This window comes from Herpailurus yagouaroundi, unplaced genomic scaffold, assembly GCF_014898765.1.
Source record: "Herpailurus yagouaroundi ecotype Mexico unplaced genomic scaffold, PumYag 184, whole genome shotgun sequence".
Lineage (NCBI taxonomy): Eukaryota > Metazoa > Chordata > Mammalia > Carnivora > Felidae > Herpailurus > Herpailurus yagouaroundi.
In genome coordinates, this window is record NW_024412415.1 from 1245103 (window position 1) to 1262848 (window position 17746).

The following is a 17746-nucleotide window of genomic DNA, read 5'->3' on the forward strand; positions in this document are numbered from 1 at the left end:
CTGTCTTTGGCACTGAATCTTCTGACTGCTACCTTCCTAGGCTAGTTTCTGCCATGGAACAGGATTAGGCTGCATTGTCTGAAACTCTGCCCCAGATGGGAGAATTTTTCCCTGCCCATCACCTTTGGGTTATTCGCCACAAAGCAGGTGATTGACTCCTGCTGTTATCTCCCTCCTGCCCCAAGGGGTATAGCCTGGTGGCTTTCATGACTCAGCAAAAGACCCTTTGACAAAGCTGCGTACCAAGCCTGCCTTGCCAGCTAATGACAAGACGGTGGGATTTTCCTGAATTCGAGTTCTGCTGTTGTGTGGGAGGAAAGATCTCTTGGCAAGAAACCCTCACAAGTCACTCCCCTATATTCAAGAGAACTATAGTCATTATGACTTTTCCTGTTGAGTCAAACCTAAGCGTTCTCAGGGAATTAATGAGTGAGTTAATGGTTTCATCCTGACACTCAAGTACTTGCTTTCTTCCTATAAACTGACAGCACAAATGCAATTATGGTTGTAGCTAAGCGAGAGTAATGTCTCCATATGGTGCTTCAGGTGGTATTTAAGATATTTTTAATACTTCTGTAGGCAAGTTAAAAAAAAAATCTTGTCAGTCTGCAAACATTTTACCAGCCTCCACAACGCTCACCTACACGTGGTAATGTCACAAGGATAATTTGTCATTTAAAAACCTTTTCGGAATGGGTTGGGGAATAAATAAATAAGGGTGGTACCTCAGAAGAGACTGAGCTCCCTCCATCTGAAGAAGTACCATTTTGGTGACTTGAGTAAGTATTTTCCATTGTTATTTAAGTGCTGACTTTTCCATGGCCTGATTTATCTTTTCCCAGGCTGTGAGCCCACATAAATGACAAAGTTGCAGCACAGAGCCTTGTTTCTCTGTGTCTTGGATCCCTGGATATGCTGCAGAGACCGGGATTTTGCCACTAAGTATTTTCAGGAAATTCGTGGGTGAGGAGTAGCTCCTGATTGATAGGATAGCTCTATATTAGGACAAATGTGGCAGCAGGCAAGTTGCATTCATCTGACGTTGAGATGAAAAGCTGATTACACAGCTGAGGGCAAATGAGGTGGAAATATCTTGGAGATTAGGTTTGCTCCCAGTGTCCTACATTTCAGAGGGATGTGATCATTGGTTTCATGTTGAATGTCTCCTGTGAACAGCCTTTCTCTCCCACAGACTGTTTTTCTGAGGGTTGAAATAAATACAAAAATCTATCCTGGAGATTTGCATGTATATATTTAGCTCAGTAGGAACACAGAGGAACATCAACAGTAGTGGTCCTGTGGCAGGCGTTCTGGGATAATTTTGTCGTCCTGCATCCGTGGTAGATGATACACTGAGGTCCAGGTTGGTTAAGGTGATTTGAGCTGGGGATGTAACTCGTGAGTGTGATTAAACGTTGGGCCATTTCTAGAATTATGTGTTATGCTGTCATATTCTGTCAGAGCCTAGTCCTCTGTGGGAGAGCAAAGTCCATTCCCCTGGGATGCTCACCGGGGTGTTCTTCTTATCTGTCTTCCCTTCACACTCCCAGAATTCACTCAGTGTCTAGTCCCTATTTTTACTGAAGCTGGTCTCTCCCTGACAGGTTCTACAGAACCTGTTCCCTGGCATCAGCTCTTGGGTAAAAGCAACTCCTTGCTTCTGAACGGTCACACAATGAGAAGGTGGGCCACGGGCCACATCCTATCTCTTTTCCAACCCGGATTAGAGTTATTCCAAATGGAACTACCAGAATATGTGTGTGTGTGTGTGTGTGTGTGTGTGTGTGTGTGTGTGTGTTTTCTCTGCTTCAGTTTTACACACATCTTTTGATTTTCTAGGTCACACATTGAAATCGCCCACCTCAGGGAAGGACAGAGATTCAATTAAACAAAGCAGATCACTTAACAGATGCAAGGCAGTAGAGGGGTGAAAAGGTAAACCACAGTGGATGGCAGGAACCATCTTTTATATTTTCTTGGTTCCAGTGAAAAAGTAGGGTACTTTGATAAACAAACTGACTGAATTCAGGATTTTAAAATTCATAGGCATTGCATCATATATTTTAGAGAGGGGTGCATTTCTGTTCGGATTATGAGAGACAGCAGAGACAGCTTCTTCCAATAGGAAGGCAGCATGGTGGTCTGCTTCAACGGGGGCTTCTGGGTCAGAAGGATTTGGGATTAAGACTTTTCCTTAACTGGGAAAACTCAAGTGACTTACTGTTCTTTCTCATCTGAGTTTTCTCATCTGTGAAATGGGGATAATACAGATCATACTGGGTAGCTGTGAAGACTAGCAATTATGTTTATAAAGTGATGTCTTCAAGCCTGATCCAGATTTGTGTTCTCAACTAGCTGTGCTTCATTGAGGTCAGAAAATGGGCTTTATTGAAATGAATATCCCCAGAGTCTAGTACAGCATCCAACATATATTAGGCCCTTAGTAACTATTTATTACATGAGAAGCACCTGTAACCCTAAATGCCTACACCACTAACCTGTTAATTAGTGTGCACCTTTGTATTGATCTGTAACCTTTAGCTTATTTATATTTTGTCTTTATAAATAGCCTCTTTGGGAAAAGTTTTCTTCTTCTTCTTCCCCTCTATACCTACATATTCCTCCCTCCCAACCTTACAGTAAGTGCATACGTCCAGGTTTGATTCAAGCTCATGACAGCATTTATGAATCTCTTCAGAGAGCTGCTTTGGATTATCATCCCCTTTTTTTCCCTCTAGGACTAAACTCTTACGGCTGTGATATTATTTTGTCGGTTTACTTTAAAAGATTCCTACACCAATTAAAATCTAGTTAGACTTAAGCCCTGGAAAAACTTAGATACTTCCCATCAATATCAAATCACAGCTCATCTGTATGAGCAAAACTGACTTAACAATTGCTCCTAACACATTGCAGGGGCGATGCTTCACTCTTAGAAGTGTTTCTGCAGTCAGTTTCAAGAAGTCACTATTGTGGGAACCAGGTCCCTCTAGGACAGTTTTTCAGGAGCAAAACAAACAAACAAAACTTAAAAGAAATGAGTTACGTTAGTTCTTCTAATTGACATTGATGTGCTTTAAACAAAAGTACTGACCTAGTATTGACCTGCTCCTAATAGTGTAGCCCTGGGACAACTACTTGATCTGAGCCCCAGTTTTCTAATCAATAAGGTGGAATTTACATAAGGTAGATGTACGGATTGAATAAGATAACTACATATAAAGTGCCTAGCAGTGTTTGGGGAATATTATAAGTAGGAATAAATCAGTTTCCATAAGCTTATTATTTCCAGAAAAAATTGAGGGGAAAAAGCACTTTAAAATACCTTCCTATTTTCCCCCCATGTTTATTTATTATTTGAAACCAGAATCTGTTCAGGGTAGATTTCTAAAGTAAGAGAAACATAAAATTTGCACCTATCAGGGAGCAGATTAAAGGCAATGCCCTTGTTTGCCTACCCATTTGGAACAGATGGAAATGGCACTCAAATCAAAGACCAAATCACCGTATCATTAAGACCTCAAATCCTGTTATGAGAGGTTTGGAGGCAGTTCGTCCCAGTAATGATTAGACACTTATTCAGGGGCAAAATAGTTTGGCCTTGACTTCAATAGTACACTGACTCACCAGCATAGGAACGGTAGTGATCTTGAACTGTGGTTTTCCAGCAAGCGGGCAGCCTTCATTGTGAGGTCCAATCCTGTTGACCTCCTACTCGGTTCTCCTTTCCCGGACCATCGAGGCCCTACTTCATTTTTTATCTTTGCTCGAACTTATTTGGCTCTTAATTACAAGTAGTCAAAGTATTTATCTAACAGTGATTCTGGTTAAAGGGCCATTTGGAGGCCTAATTGGGGCATGGGAGAGACTAACACAAGGGTTTTGCATTTACATGAGGATCCCATTTCTTTAATTTTCCTCCTTTGCTCCTTTAAGCACTTATTACCGAGAATGGCTAGGCTGGGGGTGCAGGGGCAGGGAGCGATGACCAGACCACTGGAGCGGCAAAGCCTCGCGGGATCTCCGTGGCGTGGAACCTCAGGAACGGTGAGAGTCATACACCTGCTCCCTTCCCCCCATCGCTGCGACCAGCCCAGAGCGTGCGCTTTGAGGGGGCCCGGGCGCCGGCGAGCTGAGGGCAAGGAGCCGAGGGATTGGCTATTGCCCTCTCTGTTCACCTTTGACCTATCCTAACAACACGGCCTCCAACCCAGCCGCCCGGGCTTGAGTTGCCCAATAACCTCACCGCGCCCTAGCCAGGCCCAGCGGCTCCGCTGCTGATTGGGCCCCGTCCCTTCCCGCTCCTCCTTGCCATCTGCCCACCCCGGGCGCCGCTGCACGTTTCCATTGGCCATCAACCCTGCCTATCAGTCCACGGCTCACCTCCCCCAAACAGCCGGCCGAGCCGGCGCGTGCTAGGGAGGCGGGGCCTCTGGGCTGGGGGCGGGGCCGGGGCGGGGCCTCGGCCGAGGCTGGTGCAGCGGTAGCTTTGGGCTCTGGCTCTGGACTCCAGCGCAGCATCCTCGCTGCAGCCGCTACGGCTGGCTGCTGCACTTGGTCAGGTAAAGAGAGCCTTGTCTGTCCTGCTGGCGGTCTGCTCCGCCTCTTCTCCCTCCCGACCACAGGCTGTGTGTTCCGCCTCTCGGGGCCTCAGGGCTCTCGGAAAGAGGCATCGAATCCGTTTTGCCCCGTTACCTTCCTTTCCTCCCCTTCTGCGTCCGTTTCTCAAGCTCCCCAACCAAGCGGTGCCAAAGTCTGTTAGCGGGGCTCCCCGGGTCACCCTAACGCTCCTCACTACAGAACTGTCGTTAACTCTCAGGTCCCAGCGCCCGTGTGCAGTCTCCTTTCCAGCTTGGCACAGGAAGGGTGCAAGGGCGGGCGTGGAAGGGAGGGGTGCAACGCTTCATTTTGAAGCTGGATGTGTTTAGTTCACAAGGGGAATACCTTAGTGGGGTTGATTTGGGAACGTTACCTGCTTCAGGATGATGATTGGCAATGACTAGAAGGATATCTGTTGGTGCTTTGTGCTTATATTTATAGGTGACATTCACCATCACCGTTTTCTTCTTTCACGAACATCATCATCACGACCATCACCGTCAACATTTCTTTTCCTCCATCAGAACCCTTCAAGTTCTGCAAAGGCAGGCTCTGTTCAGGCATGTAAGTGCTGACTCCCCCAAATAACAAGCAGTGTCCTTGCCCCCTAAGGCCAGAGCCAAGTCTTCATTTAACTCAAGGCCAAGTAGCTGGGAGTGGGGTATGAATGGGGAGAGTTTCCTTATCCCTATTTGCCGTTGAGATTGCCACAGACAACCCTTTGCTTTAATCATCTACACTGCTGTTTGCTGACTATGGAGAGTTTGACATTGGCAGTCACACAATCTGATGGACTGAATGCAGAGTCCAGGACCTGGGATACAGGCCTATGTAACACGGGTGCTTCAGCCACGGAGAAGGGAATGTCTAGACCCAAGCCTTTAAGACCGGATGAACTAGATTAGCTCTGACTTTCTTCCACAGTGGCTCCAGCTGTACCAAAGCACCATCCTGTGGGCATATGCATCATGTGCTATGCTGCCTTGGGGGATCTAAGTTCCTGGGAGAGAGAATTATGTTGTCTATAGCAGGTAGCATCTTACGACCACAGGATTGGGATTCAGCAGCCATTGCTTAGCTTTTCAGGGCTTAGTACAAGATCACTTGATGCTCAGATTTATTAACCCTTTTTCAGGAGGGGAAAACAGTGCAACTGAGAGTTGCATACCAGATTAACTGTCATTGTGGAAATTATTGCTTTAAAAGTGTTTATAAGTCCCAGGTCTTGGTCAGACATATCTAACCAGTCTCCTTTCTCTCACCTGTGGTTATAGCCCCATAGTAGGACCAATGAATTCAATGCCTTTAGATATACTGCAGGGTGGAAGGAGCAGTGACCTCACTGGAGGGAAACAATGAATAAAAGTTGGAAGACAGTATATCATAATGGTTAAATCCATAAACCTGTCATATGAATTCCAATCCTGGATGAACTACTTACTAGCTGAGTGATTTTGGCAAGTCATTTATTCCCTTGAACTTTAGTTTCTTATTTGTAAAATGGGGGTAATATTTCCGGCCCCATAGAGGAAGTTGTAAGGATTAAATGAGAGAGTATAGTAAAATGCTTAGTAGTTCCTGGTACATAGTAAGTGAGGAATGACTGGTAATCATTCTTGATAATACTTGCCAACAAGGATAATAAAGGCTAGTGTTCTGTCCCTAAACATGCATCCCCCCCATGGCTTTTTACTTTTAGTTCTTAAAACTGATGCTAATGGGAGATGGCAGCTTTGAGGTTCCTCATAGGACTCCATGTTAAAGGGATGGCACTGATTGAAGCCACTTGTGTTTGGACAGACATTTCTCTCACCAGCTTGCACAAATGCTTAGCAAGCTCTTTTAAGATGCATTCGAGATGCAGCTTTAGTGAAGGTTTCTGGGCCTCTGGGCTTGTCCTAGGCTGCTCCTTTCTCCTTGGCTGTTCAATGCCCTGACTTGCTAAATTGTGCTTTTTACAGAATCACTAGTGAATGCACTGGCTTCTGCCCAGGAGAAGCAAAAACTGCTTTTCTTCAAATATCCCTGGGAATTGAAGAAAATCTAACTTACTAGCATGGGAGAACCTGTGTTTTACAATATTTTTCTTCTCTAAGAATGACATACTGTCAGTTGTATCAGGATCCTTTTCGTTGTATGGGATAGAAACCTAGCAGAAACAGTCATAAGCAAAAATGAGCATTTTTGACTAACATAACCAAGCCATGATCACACTATAATGTCTTCATGATAAAGATAGTTCTGAGATTGAGAATTTTTTCTGGTTTGCTAGCTTGATTTCTGTGTCTTTGTTTCTATCTCTTTCAATTCTGCTCTTTCTTTCTTTCTTTTTTTTTTTTTTTGGCCTTATTATTTCCTCTTCTTTTTTCTTAGGTTTATTTATTTATTTTGAAAGAGAGAGAAAACACGAGTGGGGGGGGGTCAGGGAGAGAGAGAGAGAGAGAGAGAGAGAGAGAGAGAATCCTAAGCAGGCTCTGTGCTGTCAACCCAGAGTACGATGTGGGGCTTGAACTCATAAACTGTGAGATCATGACTGGTGCCAAAGTTAAATACTTAACTGACTAAGCGTGCCCCTAGCCTTATTATTTCCTACCACAGATGCTATCCTCTCAGTGTCTTCTTAGGCTGTAGGTTCACATCCATCTAGCTCCATAAGCTAAGGGTGGCTCGTGTTTCCTCTAGCTCCACAGAAGAACCTCCAGAAGAACCATGATGGATTAGTACTCGGTCACAAGCTTAACCCCGCCTAGGTGGAATGTGTTTGCTAAGGAATAGCGTCCTGTGAGTCCTGTCATTGTCTGGGAGTGGATCTCACATCCTAGTCTTCTTCCCTCTCAACAAAAAAATTGGTAGAATTGTCCCCAAAGGAAGAGAAATGGGAGCAGGCTGGAGCTTGATGTGATGATAAGGATTCAGGAACCCTTCTTTCCTACCTCATGTATGGTGATTCAAAGTCTAGTTTTATATTAAAGTTTTGGACTTGAGCATGTGATCCCAGGCATTAATGCATTTTAGATGATTTTGCCTTTAACATTTTTTTTTAATTAAAACCTTACTTGCATAATTGTGAAAATTCGCCAGAGATACTTAATAATATACAGTGATTCCAGTCTTGGTAGATCATGTTTGGGGGTTACTCATACTCTCTTGTTGGGGCTTTGTTTTAACAGGAGCCATTATTTTTAGAGGTGCATAGTCTCTGTGTTAAAAATCAGCTTTATTCTCAGCAGGTCCCAGCCTGTGTGTTGACAGAGTTACAGCCATTAATCTGATTTGCTTGATCTTGTAGAGATGCTAAACCATGGGAATTGTATCCTCATGGAGTAAATATGAGCTTGCACCAACAGGCTGGCCTTGTGAGGGAATTGAAACATCCCTGTGTTTAACATCTGAGGGGAAGTGCTGACAAAGCAGTCATCTGTATGTCCCGTAACCTAATAATTACTAAAGTGGGAAGGATGGAAAGAAGGCTGTGAACCTCCTTAACTTGTCAACGTATGAAAACAAGTCTGTAGGAAAGGGACCATTCCCTCCCACTTGGGTTTCTCAAGTTTTCTGGCTACATGTAAAATATGCCCCTGAATAATGTGTATTTTGCATTTAGGCTTTGAAAATATGATGCCGTAGTATACATATGAGGCTGGGGAGAGGGGTAGAAGACGCATCGGTCTTTCCTTTGAGCCAACTAACCTTGAAATGACCTCTGTAATTCACCTCTGCAGGAAGCAGCCTACTGGATAGGTTTTTTGATCTTGTTCTTGTGTGCTTTGTTTTGTTAAAGCTAGTTCATCTAGTTCCTTACTTTAATCAAAACTGACCTGTATTGTGTTCCATCTTATTAGGGCTATACCTATTTCTCCTTTCTGAAGTGTCACAAATCATTATTAAAGATGAACATCATTCAAATTAAGCACTTTTTTACCTTGGTCTTCTGAGTCACAGGCTATTATGGGGGATATTTTTGAGATAGGCAGGACTTTCTTTTTTTAAAAAAAATTTTTAATGTTTATTCATTTTTGAAAGAGAGAGAGAGAGACAGAGCACAAGCAGGGAAGGGGCAGAGAGAGAGGGGGACACAGAATCTGGAGGAGGCTCCAGGCTCTGAGGTGTCAGCACAGAGCCCAACGCGGGGCTTGAACTCAGGAACTGTGAGATCATGACCTGAGCCAAAGTCGGACACTTAACCGACTGAGCCATGTAGGCTCCCCAGGACTTTCTTTTTTAACAAGAGAAAAACAGAGTTTATTAGCATGTGTATCATGCTTACACATGGGAGTATCCAGACATGAGTAGCTCCAAGGGGTGGTGAGAACATGTGCTTATACATAACGTCTTAGGCCAAAGGAATAGGAGTTGGGGTTTCGGGGGGGGGGGGGGGGAGGAAAGTTATGGGAAGTTGCCCAAGAAAAGTATGGTTAAACAAGGGTTACTTAGTAAGGTTTGTTATGCATATTTAAGTCAGTGCCTTCTCCATTAAGAAGAGTTATTAAGAGTTTTCCTCTTCCTGGCATGGGAGAAGGAGACACATTTTACAAGTGGAGATTTTCTTTATTTTTTTAATGTTTTTTTTTTTTTAATGTTTATTCATTTCTGAGAGAGAGAACAGAGCGTGAGTCGGGGAGGGGCAGAGAGAGAGGGAGACACAGAACCTGAAGCAGGCTCCAGGATCTGAGCTGTCAGCACAGAGCCTGACTCGGGCTCAAACTCACTGACCTTGAGATCATGACCTGAGCTGAACTCTGACAGGACACTCAAGGGACTGAGCCACCCAGACGCTGGAGATTTCCTTTATAATGTACATTTCATTTACAAAAGGAAAACTTGTAAACTTGTGCTCCTTTCTTTTTTCTTTTTTTTCTTTTTTTGTTATAGCTTTTACTACATCTTCCTGAATCTCAATGGCTGTTAGCTCAAACTCACCCATATGTCAAAGAGACATATTTTTGGGTAGTATATTCTGAAATCTCTCATTCTGCCCTTTGAAACTTCACTATTTTTTCCAGGAAGTTTCATTTAGCAATAGCCGAGTTGGTATATAGTTCTAGAGAGATTCAGGTTTGCAGGGTAAGAGATCTACAAAGGGAGAGAGAGAGAGAGAGAAAGAGAGAGAGAGAGAGAGAGAGAGAGAGAGAGAGAGAGAAGGAACAAGGATGAGAAAGCAGGAAAAAACCCCACAAATTTAAATGTATTGCCCCATCTCATTAAATCAGTCTCTCTGTTCTGGGAATAGGTCAGTCTAGTTAAACAGTTATTTCAGGAGGCAGTAGTATAGGTAGGAGTCAGGTGCCTAACTCAGCCATCTGTATGGTGTATGCAATCAGGCATTTAGTAGGGGGCATTTCTGTGGAGACAAAAGAAAAACAAAAGTTAATGGTTAGAACAAACTATAAGCCCAGTTTTTGAGTCCAGAGAAGACTTGGTTAATAAGATTTCTAAATGTTGGGCTTATGTCATCCTTCAGTGGTGGAGTTAGGACAGGCAGTGGCAGTCTGATGGTTTGCATCCTGCTTTGATTTCCTGGTTTGTGGTCTGAATGTCTCTGGCGATGGCACTGAGTGTTCCAGTGAACCTTCTGAGCGGCCTTATATAGCAACAAAGGTTGGATAAGGCAAGACTTTTTAATATTCATGTTGGTCATCAGGATCTGGGTGTTAATGGACAAGTAGCGGATGCAGGCTGAGGGTGGACCGGGGAAGGCAGATAAGGCAGGAAATACCGTCATGTTGCCACTGTCAAGGTGCTGGTGCTGACATGCTGGGGGGAGCCTTCCAGTACATGTTTCTGTGAAGGAAGCAACAGAGAATGGGAGATGACGTGAGGAACAAGTTTAATAATCCACCCAACACAGCAGTGTATGGCTGCTCTTCTTAGGGACTGTTGCCCTGTTTTGCCCCTATGAGTATCTGTCCACACTCAGGCAGGCTCAGAGGCTTTATCCGAAGATTTCCCCTGTGACACATGGAAGGAAAAATACAGATGTTTCAGAGAGAGGGGGAACCTTTCTACTTCTGAGGAGAAGCTCCCTCTGATGATCCACTCACCGTGGTAATTTGGGGAGACCATAAAAGTTTCCCAAACCTTGACATTGGCACAAATGAAGTTCCAATGAAATTCTCTGCAAGAATAGTATCATCTGTGGCAGAAAGGAAACCCTTCTGAGTGGCGCTGAGACAGTGCTGTCTCATGCTCCCCAAGATAGCTCCTTCAGGTGTCTGGGTTTCTTTCCGTATTACAGAGCAGCTTTTCTCCGCTTTGATGTTGTAAAGATGGCTGAGTTAGGACGGAGAAAGGATTTTAGAATTATAGTTACTGTCCTAGCATTTAACGATCTATGTGTTCGGGCCCCTGGAGGCAGTAACTAAAATCTTCATCACCATTTCCGGAGGGTGCGCTCATGTTGCTGCTTTGTTCCGTTCACTGATTGAAAGCCCATCTCCATCGTCTTCACCCTGCCAGTACTAATAAAGCCTATTTCTCACCTTTACACCATGGAGTCCATATAACTTGTTGATGTTCTTCTTAGAGTAAAATATCCTCAAAGTCTATCCCAAGGGCAGGCAGCAAGTGTATTTCCTCTCCGATGCTTAATGCAGGAGATTTAAGCTCCTTCCCTTGGTTACCTAAGCTGTCAGTAGGTACCTCTGTGCAGTAGGTAAGTGGTATCTTATCTCTCCTATAGATGAGCAATTCAGGGATCAGAGAGGTTAATATGGTTACTTAAAGGTATGGCTTTAAATGGAATCTCGGTAGTATTTATTGTACCTGTTGGGTTTGCATTCTACCCTCTGTCTGTGCCCTAGTAAGCCACAGAGAACATTCCTGGCTTTGAAATTTTTTAAACTTCCAAAGCAGGATAAACCATAAATATAGTGCAGTATTCTGGGTATGGATTTAGTGAAAAGCAAGAGTTTCTTTTTTTAGGCATTAACATGATTACCCTTTCTCTTTTTAGATAAAGACAGCCACTTTAGAAAATTTTCTAGGCCTGGATCATATTTGGAAAGCTTTGCAAATAATTTTTTTAAAAGCCCACAGGTCTGCAGAAAATGGAATTCATCTACAGAATTGGCATCTGTTCTGTCCCCATTTGCCAATGTCCTCATCTCCTTTTATCTCTGTTTCTGCAGTAGCATCCTCTACCTTCTACCCACAGGAGACAACTGGCTTCTTTCTGACCCACCTAATCTCTATCACAATAAATATGAGTAGAACATAATCACACATAATAGGGGGTATTGTCCTTCTATAAAAGTCACTTTCTGATTTGTCTTAAGCTGGTCCTGATTTCCTTTAAGCTCTGAAAACATAGATCACTTCTAATTTTCATGATTATTTGAAGAACTGAAACTCCATGATACCCTAGTGTCATAAAGGAAACTGGCAGATTGAAGGGGGAAAAAAAAACAAACTTACTGTTTTCTCAAGGAACATTACCTTATTTCTTACTCTATAGTTCTTATGCCCAAATTATTCTCTAGATAGTTGACAAGATTTTTTTTTAGTCGTACAGTGGAGAAAACTGAGATGGGGAGACAAAAAAGTGACTTGCCCAAGGTCACTCACGGTCAGTGGCACAGCCAAGAATAGATCCAGGTCACCCGACTCCCTGGGCTTTGTTTATTACATCATTCAACTTCTCTTGAGGAAGTAACAGCCCTGCCAGCTATAAAAAAAATGAAAGGACAGTCAACTCTCAGACTCTGTTTTGGGGACTTGGTCTTTTTTTTTTTTTAATTTTTATTTTATCCCATTTTTTCTGAAAACAATAGCTGCCAAATTGTTCACTATTAGCTAGATTTTAAGACCTTAGAACCAGTGCATAATTTGATAAGAACAACAACATTCTATATAGTCAATAGCACTGGATTGTACACTTAAGTTGTTAAAAGGACGAATCTCATGTCAAGTGTTCTTACTAAAATAAAGACTTTTAAAAAGATAAACACAATTCTGATATCATAGTGACAAACTGGGCACCTGACAAAGCAAAAAGTAAAGGTGGCTGAAAGCTCTAGAGTGGTTGCATATGGATCTTGTGCTCAAACCACATCCAAGGACAACATACACAAAAGAGGGAGGAGGGGCATATAGTCGAATTTTAAGTCTAAGACACTTACCTCTAGGGTGGTGTGGACCCAGGGGAATCGCATCAGGAAAACTAAGGTCATCAACAAGAAGAGAACTAGAAAAAAAATTGTTAAGCCAATTTTTATAAAAGAGGGCTTTTAATATTACAACCAGGAGACTGATATACAAATTTTGCTACTTGGAAAGGATGAAGTCAAATTCACAGAGGGAGAGGAAGCAGAACTAGTCCATTCTTATTTTGTTCTTATTTTGCTTGCTGTCTTTTCTATGCAAGTGCAGCCGGTGAGAATCTCCATCTACAAACACAAGTATTTAAAAAGTATCTCATCTCATAATTGCTTTTTTCAAATCATACTCTGTTTTGTTTCAAGCCTCTTCCTTCTGGAAAGGTAGAAGACCTACCCTCAGGTCTTTTTAGGGTCACACCATTCCCCAGAGTTGTATCAAGGCTCCAGGGTGTTGGCACAGTGGGGCAGGATCAGGGGGAAACCCTCTGGTCCTTGACGCATCTGACCACACAGGTTACATGGTAGTGCCGTGTTTCTGCTCACATAACTCGCTCAGTTGCAGGTATCCAGGTCATCCTTGGGCCGCAGAAATATTTAGGCGACATATCCTCTCATCCTTCTACCTAGATGTACCACACACAGCTCTGGGGGTGGGATTAGCATCTGTTCTCTCTCAAAAAAAAAAGGTAATTAATCTATTTCTTTTTATTTCTCCTGTTTTTTCCCCTTTTTCTTGAGTCCCAATAAGGTAGATATCATAAGTGGTGTTCATTGCATCAGGAGAGGTAGAAGGTAAAGAGAGAAAGAGAAATAGCCTGAGAATATTTCTGGATTTTGTTTTCCAAAATCCCAAATACTTAGAACATAGGGAATTTATTGAAGGAGGTAAAAAAGGAATAAAGTTTATGGACATAAAGAGCCTTGAAGCAACATGAAGAATTAGCTCCCTCCTGCTGTTGGAAAAGGAGGGAGGGAGGCTTATAAACCCAGGAGGAGGGAGGAGCCAGCCATTGCTTTCTGGCATTGTCCCCAGAGAGGCTACAAGCCCCCAGAGCTGTGTGTGGTACATCCAGGTAGAAGGATGAGAGGATATGTCGCCTAAATATTTCTGCGGCCCAAGGATGACCTGGATACCTGCAACTGAGCGAGTTATGTGAGCAGAAACACGGCACTACCATGTAACCTGTGTGGTCAGATGCGTCAAGGACCAGAGGGTTTCCCCCCGATCCTGCCCCACTGTGCCAACACCCTGGAGCCTTGATACAACTCTGGGGAATGGTGTGACCCTAAAAAGACCTGAGGGTAGGTCTTCTACCTTTCCAGAAGGAAGAGGCTTGAAACAAAACAGAGTATGATTTGAAAAAAGCAATTATGAGATGAGATACTTTTTAAATACTTGTGTTTGTAGATGGAGATTCTCACCGGCTGCACTTGCATAGAAAAGACAGCAAGCAAAATAAGAACAAAATAAGAATGGACTAGTTCTGCTTCCTCTCCCTCTGTGAATTTGACTTCATCCTTTCCAAGTAGCAAAATTTGTACATCAGTATCCTGGTTGTAATATTAAAAAAGAGAGAGAGAGAGAGAGAGAGAGAGAGAGAGAGAATCCTAAGAGGCCCCATGTTCAGTGTGGAGCCTAAAGCTGGTCTTGATCCCACAACCCTGGGATCATGACCTGAGCTGAAACCAAGAGTCAGATGCTCTACCAAATGAGCCACTGAGGCAACCCCAGATTGTTTTTGATCATTCTTTTTTTAGAAATACAGTGATTTGAGATATCTGTCTTATTCACATCTATTTCCCTTTCTCTGAAAATGGCCCCAATATGTAAGTATGGGCTCCATATACATAAGAACATGTACCTGGTCAGGGTTACTTAAACCAGGGATAGAAATCTGACCCAAGGTCAGCCAATCGGATTCCATAACCCAAGAATGAGAGTTTAGGACTGAAGGATGGCAGTGACTAAGAGTCATTGGAGTTAAGTCACAGCTAGAGAAGTGCTCCAGGGGGAGGGCCTTTGAGCCCTGTCCCAGAGGCCATTGGAAGACTCTGCCTCCTGCTCTTGGCTTTTCCACCCTTACTTCGATTTCATGAATTTGCCCATGAATTTCATGAAATTGGATCTGCCTCCATTTTTGTTAAGGTAGCCTAAATCAGGTTCAGTTGCTTGCAACCAGAAGAAATTCAAGATTGCAAAGGCAGAAACACATGGTGATGAGAAAATTGAAACTCAAGATAGGTGAAGAGATAGTAGATAGAATCTAGCTATTTAAGATGTGTTCATCTAATGATTTAAAGTGATCATTGCAAGAATTATGTCTGTGATTCTGGAACAACTTTCGGCATTTTTTTTGAGGACTTTTTTTTTTAATGTGTATTTATTTATTTTGAGAGAGAGAGAAGCATGACCAGGGGAGGGGCAGAGAGAGAGGGAGACACAGAACCTGAAGCAGACTTGAGGCTCTGAGCTGTCAGCACAGAGCCAGATGTGGGGCTCAAACCCATGAACGTGAGATCATGACCCAAGCTGAAGTTGGATGCTTAACCGACTGAGCCACCCAGGTGCCCCATGGACTTTTTTTTTTTAACTGTGGGCACTGCTTTGTGGTAAGGCTGTGAACACACTAACAAACATCCAGATGATGTGTGGGGTTTTTGAGAATGGAAGTGCTTCCATCTGAGGGCTTGCTAAAGAGACTGGGGTGACTTTGTCAGGATGAGGAGATGTCTCGGGTGTTTAAAGGGCCCTTGGACAGGAGAGGAGTTGGGTTTACAAACTCTGGTAGTAAGGACAAACACCAATGGAAAGGTATTAAGAAGTGGATTTTGGCTCAGAATAAGGGATTTTTTTTTTTTTTACACTTATCACTGCCTTAAGGCCATGAGGTTTCTTTGTGGGCTAGAGAACAGTTTGCTATAGAAGAATTCAAGTTGAGACTGGAGAGTGGTCAATCACAAAGGTTACAGTGAAAGGGAAAATCCAGAATTGGGATAGAATGGATAATTTCTATGTTGTCTCTAAATCTAAGATTCCATAATTTTCCCTATGAATTTTTTCAACTCCTAGACTAGAAAAATGCCAACCCACAACTTGACAGAATATAATAGGAGTTAAGGCATTTCGAAAATACTGTTTTATCAGATTTTTTTTCCTTTATATGAAAAAAACAAAACAAAACAAAAACACCCACAGGCTATATCATATCATTGAGAGAAGACATTTTCACAGAGAGAAATCTGTACTGTATCTGTACTGTACTGTAATCTGTACTGATAGTGATTAAAGACTTCACAGCCAGGTGGTTCACTGAATGGAAAACATTTTTGTAATATTAATGTAATCATGCAAAACCCAGGAATTCAGTGTCCCTGAATTTCTAGGCTACATGAACCCAAATAGACTTCTTGAGTTATTTTACAGAAGAAGTCAGAATCCCAACTCTTTTCCCAGACCTTTATAAATGAGAAAGATGTTACCGTGGCACCTTTTGTGGGACTGAAACAGGCAGTTCAGATGTTTTATCCACCACTTCCCAAGACACCCCACATTAGCCAGTCCCTTTTAACAACCGTGTAACCATTTGTGTATTTTAGATTATTATTCTTAATTAGAGGGTAAGCACTGGATTATTCTAGTTTGTCATTTACCGCAGCAAGCAGATGCTGACATTCAATAATCACGTCTTAAACAAGAATGGACAAGGAAAGCCACTTAGTTTGAAATCCTGGTAAAGACTCCCATCAGATGTAGTCCAACATGAAGATTTTCATAATCCCTTTTATAATCTCTCACTCTTCATGTAAAAACCTTAAGAAATGCAAGCATACATACAACCATTCATTAGATCTCTATGTGCTATGACTTTTATAAAGAGCATTCAAAGGAATCCAGTCTCTTTTGCTTTGCAAATTGGATTCTCAAGTCATTTTAAAGACACCATTTGCGATGTAAGTAAAAACATATTTTCTGTCTATTTTAGAGCCCAACTTGAAAAAAACATAATCATGAATGTAGGGTGTGAGGTAAAATCGTTTTAAAAATCATTTCTGGAAATGTAAAAAAAAAACAAAAAGGTACAAAGAAGGAAATAACAACGATCCATATTCCCACTATATTTTGTATTCCATATTCCCTCTACTTTTGGGAAACACTTTAAACAAATCATGTATGTTGATTATCAAGAATTCAAATAAGGCAAAAAGTTACAAAGATGAGAATTAAAAAACAATCATCTCAAATACTACAGTTCTCATTGTTAACCTTAGATGAACATCATTTTATACATCTATCTATAGCTATCTACCTGTCTATATGGATGGATATTTAGATAGAAGTGCTTTTATAAAAATAAGTAGAGATGCTATTTATAACAAAAATTATTTTTAAAAAATTTCAAGCAATTAAAAAAATTGAATTGAAATTAAATAGTCTAACATCAAATGAATGTATCTCATTTCAAGATATATTATTTCCTGAAAAAAGTCTCTTTATGGCTAAAGTATCATGAAAAGTATTAAAAAGCTGGAGTCACTGTCATTAATTATATTGCTGTTTTTATGAACTTTGTTCTTTTTTTAATGTTTATTTTTTTGAGATAGAGTGTGTGTGTGTGTGTGTGTGTGTGTGTGTGCGTGTGTGTGCACGCGCATGAATTGGGGAGGGGCAGAGAGAGGGAGACATAGAATCTGAAGCAGTCTCCAGGCTCCTAGCTATCAGCACAGATCCTGATGCAGGGCTATAACTCATGAACAGGGAGATCATGACCTGAACCGAAGTCAGATGCCTCACCAACTCAGCCACCCAGGCGCCCCTGAACTTACTTCTTTAGACAGTATCAATTGACTTCCTTTTTTTTTTTTTAAAGATTTTATTTTTAAGTAATCTCTATACCCAACGTAGGGCTTGAACTCACAATCCTGAGACCATGATTTGTATGTTCTACCAACTGAGCCAGCCAGGCACCACAGTGACTTCCTTTTTTGGAAAGATTAACACTTTTGAAACTTCTTCTCCATTTCCTCTTACCACCTCCTGAATATTGTTAAAT

At 42.1% G+C, this 17746-nt stretch overlaps 1 protein-coding gene across 4 annotated transcripts in view; it reads left to right on the forward strand.

The window, feature by feature from the left end:
• Positions 1-4450: 4450 nt before the first annotated feature.
• The window catches only part of FMN1 (formin 1), a 435508-nt gene continuing 422212 nt past the window's right edge, over positions 4451-17746 (forward strand). For all 4 annotated transcript variants that reach the window (XM_040492211.1, XM_040492210.1, XM_040492209.1 and 1 more), the window contains exons 1-2: positions 4451-4562; positions 5041-5163. The gene's annotated coding sequence lies outside the window, so the exon portion shown is untranslated. The remainder of the gene's footprint in view (positions 4563-5040; positions 5164-17746) is intronic.